Genomic DNA, 9,179 nt, shown 5'->3' on the forward strand with positions numbered 1-9,179 from the left:
GGGATTTAATTTCCTGAGTTTTTGCATCCAGGAGGACTCAGACTGGACTTTTAGAGGTTCAGACTTGACTGGGATAGACACTTGAGGCTGCTGCCCTACTTTTAGAGCATAGGCAGACAAGAAACCCTGGGGTAGACTGTGTGATCTGGGGATTCCTTAAGGGGCATGGGCAGAGGCGTTTTGTACATTTTGGAGCACATCTGTGAAAGGTGGAATTGCCTCTCTAGGGACAAAAGAACCGGCAGGTGCCATTATGCTCCCCTACCCCTCAGCATAGGTGCACAGATGCCTGCTAAGCATGGCTAATCCAGACACTGGCTGTTAAGTCTGCTTTCTCCAAATCCCATGCTCCTGTGCCCTGGCATGACTGCCCTTCTGGGTCAAAACTGCATCAGTCCCAGCTCAGTGACATCCTTTCCCAGAAGACCAGGGTATGTCCCAGCCACACCAAGTTCCTGAAGTTTGGAATTTTTTTAAAAGATTTTATTTATTTATTTGAGAGAGAGAGAGCATAAAGAGGAGGAAGGGCAGAGGGAGAAGCAGACTCCTCGATAAGCAGGGAACCTGAGGCAGGGCTCCATCCCAAGACCCTAGGATTATGACCTGAGCTGAAAGCAGACACTTAACTGACTGAGCCACCCACGTGCCCCTGAAATTTGAAATTTTAAAAGTCAGCAAGACATGACTAGGGTAGAACTCAAGGTGTGCTGCACTGCTCCAGGCAGTCAAGTGACCCAGAGACAGAGAGTGAGAAATTAGCAATCTGAAAAATGCTTGTGACGCACAAGGGGAAATTATTTGCTCTTCTGAAAGTGCTTTTCTGAGAACAGCAGGCACAGACTGCCTTCTCTGGGGACAAAGGAGCAGACTGGCACCATATCCCTCACCACCCCTCAGCATAAACCCAATTCAGTAAACAGAACAGCACCAAAACTGGCTACCTAATTGCTTATAACAAGTGCCACCCCCCTACTCTCTACTGGTACTGCTTTTCTCAGGCAAGTGTGCCTTAGGACCAGCACAGGGGGCCCCCTGCCCCAGAAGACAAGCACAAACCCCTACATGCACCATGTCTACTGATCATAAAGTTCTGCAAAATGTCGGTTCTAGTGGAAATACCATTAGGTCTCTTTAGACAAGCAGATCAGAGTACATCTAATTAAAATAGACACACTCTGGCCAAGGTCCAAGCAATTCCCACTGCAGACAAGGAGAACCTCTGCAGATGACTGACCTGAGGGATAGAGCAGCCAAAACACAGCAGCAGAGTGCACATATCACACACCAGAGACACTACCTGAAGTGACAGGCCCTGGACATTATATGACCTTTTCTTCATAATGCCACCAAGAGCAGGAAACATAAGACACTTTCATAACACACATAAGAAGACAGAGACCTACACAAAATGTGAAGATGGAAGAATTCATCCCAAAAGAACAAACAAGAAAAGGTCACAGGCAGAGATCTAATTTTTTTTTTTTTTTTTTTGGCAGAGATCTAATTAAAACAGGTATAAGCAATATGCCTGATGGAGAATTTAAAGTAACTATCATAATGAAACTATGTGGACCTGAGAAAAGGATGGAAGACATCAAGGGGACCCTTTCCACAGAGATAAAAGAGCTAAAAAAGCAATCAGGCCAAAATGAAAAACCAATTGGATATAATGAGTACAAGGATGGAAGAAGCAGAGGAAAAAATAAGTGACATAAAAGAATTATGGAAAATAATGAACCTGAACAAAAAAGAGAAAGCAAAATTTTGGATCAGGAGAGTAGAGTCAGAGAATTCAGTGACTCCATCAAACCTAATAACACTGGTATCATAGCTGTCCCAGAAAAAGAAGAGAGAGAAAAGGCAGCATAAGGTTTTTTTGAGGAAATTATGGCTAAAAACTTCCCTAATCTAGGGAAGGAAACAGATATACAAATCCATGACACACAGAGAACTTCCATCAAAATCAACAAAAGGAGGCCAACACAAGGACATATTGTAGTTAAGTCTGCAAAATTTACTGATAGAGAAAAAATTCCTAAAAGCAGCAAGACAAAAGAAGTCCCTAACTTACAAGGGAAGAACAAAAAGGTTAGCAGCAGATTTCTCCAGAGAAAGGTGGCAAGCCAGAAGAGGGTGGCATGATATATTCAACATGCTGAATGGGAAAACTATGCAGCCAAGAATACTCTATCCAGCAAGGCTATCACTCAGAAGACAAGAGATAAAGAGATTCCAAGACAAAAACTAAAGGAGTTCATGAGTACTAAATAAGTCCTGCAAGAAATATTAAAGGGGACTCATTGAGTGGGAAAAAACAAAAGATCAAAGACAACAAAGATAACAAAGGATCAGGAAAAATTTCCAGAATCAATGACAAAACAAGTAATTAAATGGCAACAAATATCTATCTATCAATAATTAATCTGAAAGTAAATGGACTAAATTTTCCAATCAAAAGACATAGGGTATCAGATTGGACTAAAAAAAAAAAAAAAAACCTACCCATATGCTGCCTACAAGATACTCATTTTAGACCTTAAAACATCTGCAGATTGATAATGAGAGGATGTAGAAACATTTATTATGCAAATAGATGTCAAAAGAAAGAAGGAGTAGCCATCCTTATATCAGACAACCTAGATTTTAAACCAAAAATTGTAAGAAGAGATGAAGAAAGGCACTATGTCATAATAAAGGGGACTATTCATCAAGATCTAACAATTGTAAATATTTATGCCCCCAAATTTGGAGCAACCAAATATATAAAACAATTAATAACACTCACAAAAGAACTCACTGATTATAATACAATAATATTAGGAGACTTTATCACCACATTTACACCAATAGACAGATCACCTAAACAGAAAATAAAAAGGAAACAATGGCTTTGAATGACACACTGGACCAGATGGACTTAACATATATTCAGAATATTTCATCCTAAAACAGCAGAATACACATTCTTTTCGAGTGCACATGGGACATTCTCCAGAATATATAACATCATAGGTTACAAATCAGGCCTCGACAAGTACAAAAAGTTGAGATCATACAATGCACCTTTTCTGAACACAATGCTATAGGACTTCAAGTCAACCACAAGAAAAAAAAAAAAAAATGGAAAGACCACAAACACATGGAGGGTAAAGAACATTCTGCTAAGAAATGAATGGGCCAAGCAAGAAATTAAAGAAGTAATAAAAAAAATACACAGAAACAAACGAACATGAAAACACAATGGTCCAAAACCTTTGGGATGCAGCAAAAGTGGGCCTAAAAGGGAAATATATAGCAATACAGGCTTAACTAAAGAGGCAAGAAAAACCTCAAATAATCAAACTGACCTTACACCAAAAGGAGCTAGAAAAAGAACAAAAAATGAAGCCTAAAGTCAGCAGAAGAAGGGAAATAATAAAGATTAGAGTAGAAATAAATGGTGTAGAAACTAAAAAAAAGTAGAGTAGAACAGATAAATGAAACCAGGAGCTGGGTTTCTGAAAAAATTAATAAAATTGATGAACTGCTATCCAGATTTATCAAAAAGAAAAGAGAAAGACCCCAAATAAAATCACAAATGAGAGAGGAGAAATAAAAATCTATACCACAGAAACACAAACAATTTAAGAGAATATTATGAAAAATTATATACCATCTAATTGGACATTCTGGAAGAAATGGATAAAATCTTAGAAACATATTATATGTTCGAATTGAACTGAAATTGAAACAAGAAGAAATAGAAAACTTGAACAGACTGATAACCAGCAAAGGAATTGAATCAGTAATTAAAAATCTCCCAACAAATAAACGTCCTGGGCCAGATGACTTCACAGGGGAATTCTACCGAACATTTGAAGAAGAGTTAGTGCCTATTCCTCCCAAAGTCTTCCAAAAAATAGAAATGGAAGGAAAACTTCCAAAGTGATTCTATGAGGCCAACATTACCCTGATTCCAAAACCAGGCAAAGACCCTACTAAAAAAAAGAGTGATAGGTCAATATCCCTGATGAACATGGATGCAAAAATTCTTAACAAAATACTAGCAAATCAAATCCAACAGGACATTAAAAGAGGCATTCACCACAATCAAGTGGGATTTATTCCTGGGTCCCAAGGGTGGTTCAATATTCTCAAATTAGCAAGGAAGAAGTCAAACTTCCACTATTTACAGATGACATGATACTCTATATAGAAAACCTGAAAAACACAACCCCAAAATTGTTAGAACAGATATACGAATTCAGTAATGTTGTAGGATAGAAAATGAATGTACAGAACTCTGCTGCATTTCTATACACCATAATGAAACATCAAAAAAGAGAAATCAAGGAATCATCCCCATTTACAACTCCACAAAAACTATAAGATACCTAGGAATAAACCTAATCTAAGAGCTAGAAGATCTGTACTCTGAAAAGTATAAAACTCTGATGAAAGAAATTGAAAATGACATAAAACATTGGAAAACTATTCCATGCACAGGAACTGGAAGAACATATATTGTTAAAATACATGGAATATACTATTTAAAGCAATATACATATTTAATTCAAACATTATCAAAATACCACCAGTGTTTTTCACAGATCTAGAACAAACAATCTTAAAACTTGTATGGAACCACAAAAGACCCTGAAATGCAAAAGAAATCCTGAAAGAGAAAAGCAAAGCTGGAGGCACAACAATTCTGGACTCCAAGTCATATTACAAAGCTGCAGTGATCAAGATAGTGTGGTACTGGCACAAAAGCAGACACATAGATCAAAGAAACAGCATAGAAAACCCAGAAATGAGCCCACAACTATATGGTCAATTAATCGCTGACAAAGTAGGAAAGAATACCCAATGGAAAAAAGACAGTCTCTTTGATAAATGGTGTTGGACAGCAATGTACAAAAGAATGAAACTTAGACCACTTTCTTACACCAAACAAAAATAAATTCAAAATGGATGAAAGACCTAAATGTAAGACAGGAAGCCATCAAAATTCTAGAGGAGAACACAGGTGGTAACCTCTTTGACAACGGCCCTAGCAACTTCTTAGTAGATATATCTCCTGAGGCAAGGGATACAAAAGCAAAAATGAACTATTCAGACTTCATCAAGATAAAAATCTTCTGCACAGTGAAGGAAACAATCAATAAAACTAAATGGCAATCTTTGGAATGGGAGAAGATATTTGCAAATGACAGAGCTGATAAAGGGTAAGTGTCCAAAATCTATAAAGGACTTATCAAACTCAACACCCAAAAGACAAATAATCCATTTAAGACATGGGCAGAAAACATGAATAGACATTTTTCCAAAGAAAACATACAGATGACCAACAGACACATGTAAAGATGCTCAACCTCACTCATCCTCAGGAAAATACAAATCAAAATTACAATGAGATATCACCTCACACCTGTCAGAATGGTTAAGACTAATGATAGAGGAAACAACAAGTGTTGGAAGGATGCAGAGAAAGGGGAACCCTCCTACAGTGTTGGTGGGAATGCAAACTGCTGCAGCCATTCTGGAAAACAGCATGGAGGTTCCTCAAAAAGTTAAAAACAGAACTACCCTATGATCCAGCATTTGCACTACTAGGTATTTACCCAAAGGATACAAAAGTACTGATTCAAAAGGCTACATGCACCCTGATGTTTATAGCAGCATTACCAACAATAACCATATCATGGAAGAAGCCCAAATGTCTATTGACTGATGAATGGATAAAGATGTTGTTATATATATATATATATACATACAAGTACATATATATGCACAAAATGGAATGTTACTTAGCCATAAAATGAATGAAACCTTGCCATTTGCAACAATGTGGATTGAACTAGAGAGTATGATGCTAAGCGAAATAAGTCAGCCAGTCAGGGAAAGAGAAATACCATATTATTTCATTCATATATGGAATTTAAGAAATAAAACAGCTGAAGATTGGGGGGGGGAAGAGGCAATGCAGAAAAGACTCTTAATTATAGAGAACAGAGAGTTGCTTGAGGGGAGGTGGGTGTGGGTATTGGTTAAATGGGTGATGGGTATTAAGGAGGACACTTGTTGTGATGAGCACTGGGTGTTGTATGTAATTGATGAATCACTAAATTCTACACCTATAACTAATATTGCACTGTATATTAAGTAACTGGAATTTAAATAAAAACTTAATAAAATATATAAAAAATAAAAAAATAAATAATAAAAAAGAGGGACGCCTGGGTGGCTCAGTCAGTTAAGCGGCTGCCTTGGGCCCAGGTCATGATCCCAGGGTCCTGGGATCGAGTCCCACATCAGGCTCCTTGCTCAGCAGGGAACCTGCTTCTCCCTCTCTCTCCCTCTGCTGTGCTCTGTCTGTCAAATGAATAAAACCTTTAAAAAAAAACTTGAAAAAAGAAACAAAAGAAATGAACACAAAAATTCAAGCAAGATGGGGAGAGAAAATTATATACACTAACTAAAAATACAAGACCGTACGTCAGAAAAAGAACTAAATAAAACAATGATAAGCAATATTTCTAATAAAGAGTTTAATGATTGTGAAGATGCTCACTGGTCTGGAGGGAAGAGTGGAAGAACTCAGTTACAGTTTTATAACGATATAGAAGATATTTTAAAAATCAGAATTGAAGAATTCAATAAATTAAATGAAAGAAAACACTTGAGGGAATCAACAGATTAGAGGATGTAGAAAAACATACTGATCAGGAAGACAAGATAATGCAAAGCATCCAATCAGAGCTAGAAAAAGAAAATAACTTTTTTTTTAAATGAGGATAGTTTAAGGGAACTCTTAGACAATATCAAGCAAACAAACGTTTGCGTTATAGTGATCCTAGAAGAAGAACATAGAGAAAAGAGTAGAAAACTTATTTGAAGAAATAATACATGAAAACTTCCTTAATTTGGGAAGGAAATAGATGTCCAAGTTTAGGAAGCACAGAGTTCCAAACAAGATAAGCCCAATAAGTTCCTCACCACAACACATAATAATTAGAATGTCAAAGTTAAAGAGAAATAGTTTTAAAACAGCAACACAGAAGCAAAATATTACCTACAAGGGAAATTTATAAGGCTATCAACTAATTATTCCACAGAAACTTCACATGTCAGATGAGAGTGGCATATATATAACATACTGAAAGGAAAACACCTACAACCAAGATTATTCTATTTAGCAAGATTATCACTTAGAATTGAAGTACAGATAAATATTTTCCTAGACAAAAAAAATAAAGGATTTTATCCCACAAAACCATTTGAAAAGTAATGTTAATGGGACTTCCTTAAGTGGAAAAGAAAAGGTCATAATTAGACATAAGAAAATCATGAATAAAAAGATATAAAATATGAAAACATACACATAAAGTGTGTTGGAGGGTGTTTAAAAATATTTTTTTAGAATATGTTTGAATTTGTATAATCATCAACTTATTATAGCAAGCTATATACATAGGATGTTATATATAAACCTCATGGTAACAACAAGCCACAAAACTATAATAGATAAAGAAAAAATTAAGAGATGAAAGCCAAATGTAACACTACAGAAACTGATCAATCACAGTGAAAGAAAGCAAGAAAAGAAGAAAAGAATAAAAAAGAACTATGGGGGAAAGCAATTAACAAAAAAGACATACCTATCAAAAATTACTTTAAATGTCAATGGTTTAATGTTTGAATCAAAAGATACAGAGTGGAGGAATGGATAAAAAAAAACAACACCCATCTATATGCTGCCTACAGGAGTCTCAACTCAGACATAATGACACATACAGACTGAAAATGAAAGGATGGAAAAGTACTAACCATGCAAATGGAAGCAATAAAAAAAGGCAGGGGCAGCAATAGAACAGAAGACTGTTTAAAAGAAAGACTGTAGCAAGAGATAAGGGCAATAAATAATGATAAAAAATCAATCCAACAACAGAATATAATAATTGCAAATGTCTATGCCCCAAATATTTGAGCTCCTAAATATATAAAGCAAATATTAATGGACATAAAAGGAGAAATTGATGGAAAAATTGCTGGTAATACAATAATACTAGGGGACTAATACCCCAACTTACATCAATGGATAGATCATCCAGGCAGAAAATCAATAAGGAAACAGTGTCCTTGAATGCCACATTAGACCAGATGGACATAACAGATATATATAGCATATATGCCACCCCAAAACAACAGAATACACTTTCTTTTCAAGTCCACATGGAACATCCTCCAGGATAGATCACAGGCCGTGAAACAAGTCTCAATACATTTACGAAGATTGAAATAATATCAGGTATCTTTTCCAACCACAAAGGTATGAAATTATAAATCAATCACAAATAAAAAAGATCTGGAAACAAACAACAGCAACAAAAAAAGCAGAGAAAGGCTAAACAACCAATGAGTCAATGAGGAAATAAAAGAAGAAATAAAAAAATACATGGAGACAAGTGGAAATGAAAACATAATGGTCCACAAATTTTGATGCTCAGCAAAATTAGCTCTAAGAGGAAAACATATAGCAATACAGGCCTAACTCAAGAAATAAAAAAAAAAGAAGCTCAATGTGACACAGGAATCCATTAAAATCCTAGAGGAGAACATAGGCAATAACCTCTTTGACATCAGCCACAGCAACTTCTTTCAAGATACATCTATAAAAGATAGTGAAACAAAAGCAAAAATGAACTTTTGAGACTTCATCAAGATAAAAAGCTTCTGCACAGCAAAGGAAACAGTCAACAAAACAAAGAGGCAACCCACAGAATGGGAGAAGATATTTGCAAAGGACACTACAGATAAAGGGCTGGTATCCAAGATCTATAAAGAACTTCTCAAACTCAACACCCAAAAAACAAATAATCAAGTCCAAAAATGGGCAGAAGACATGAACAGACACTTCTCCAAAACAGACACATGAAAAAATGTTCATCATCATTAGCCATCAGGGAAATTCAAATCAAAATCACATTGAGATATCATCTTACACCAGTTAGAATGGCAAAAATTGACAAGGCAAGGAAAAACAAATGTTGGAGAGGTTGTGGAGAAAGGGGAACCCTCTTACACTGTTGGTAGGAATGCAAGTTGGTACAGCCACTTTGGAAAACAGTGTGGAGGTTCCTCAAAAAATTAAATAGAGTTATCCTATGACCCAGCAATTGCACTCCAGAGTATTTACC

Source organism: Halichoerus grypus, chromosome X (assembly GCF_964656455.1).
Source record: "Halichoerus grypus chromosome X, mHalGry1.hap1.1, whole genome shotgun sequence".
Lineage (NCBI taxonomy): Eukaryota > Metazoa > Chordata > Mammalia > Carnivora > Phocidae > Halichoerus > Halichoerus grypus.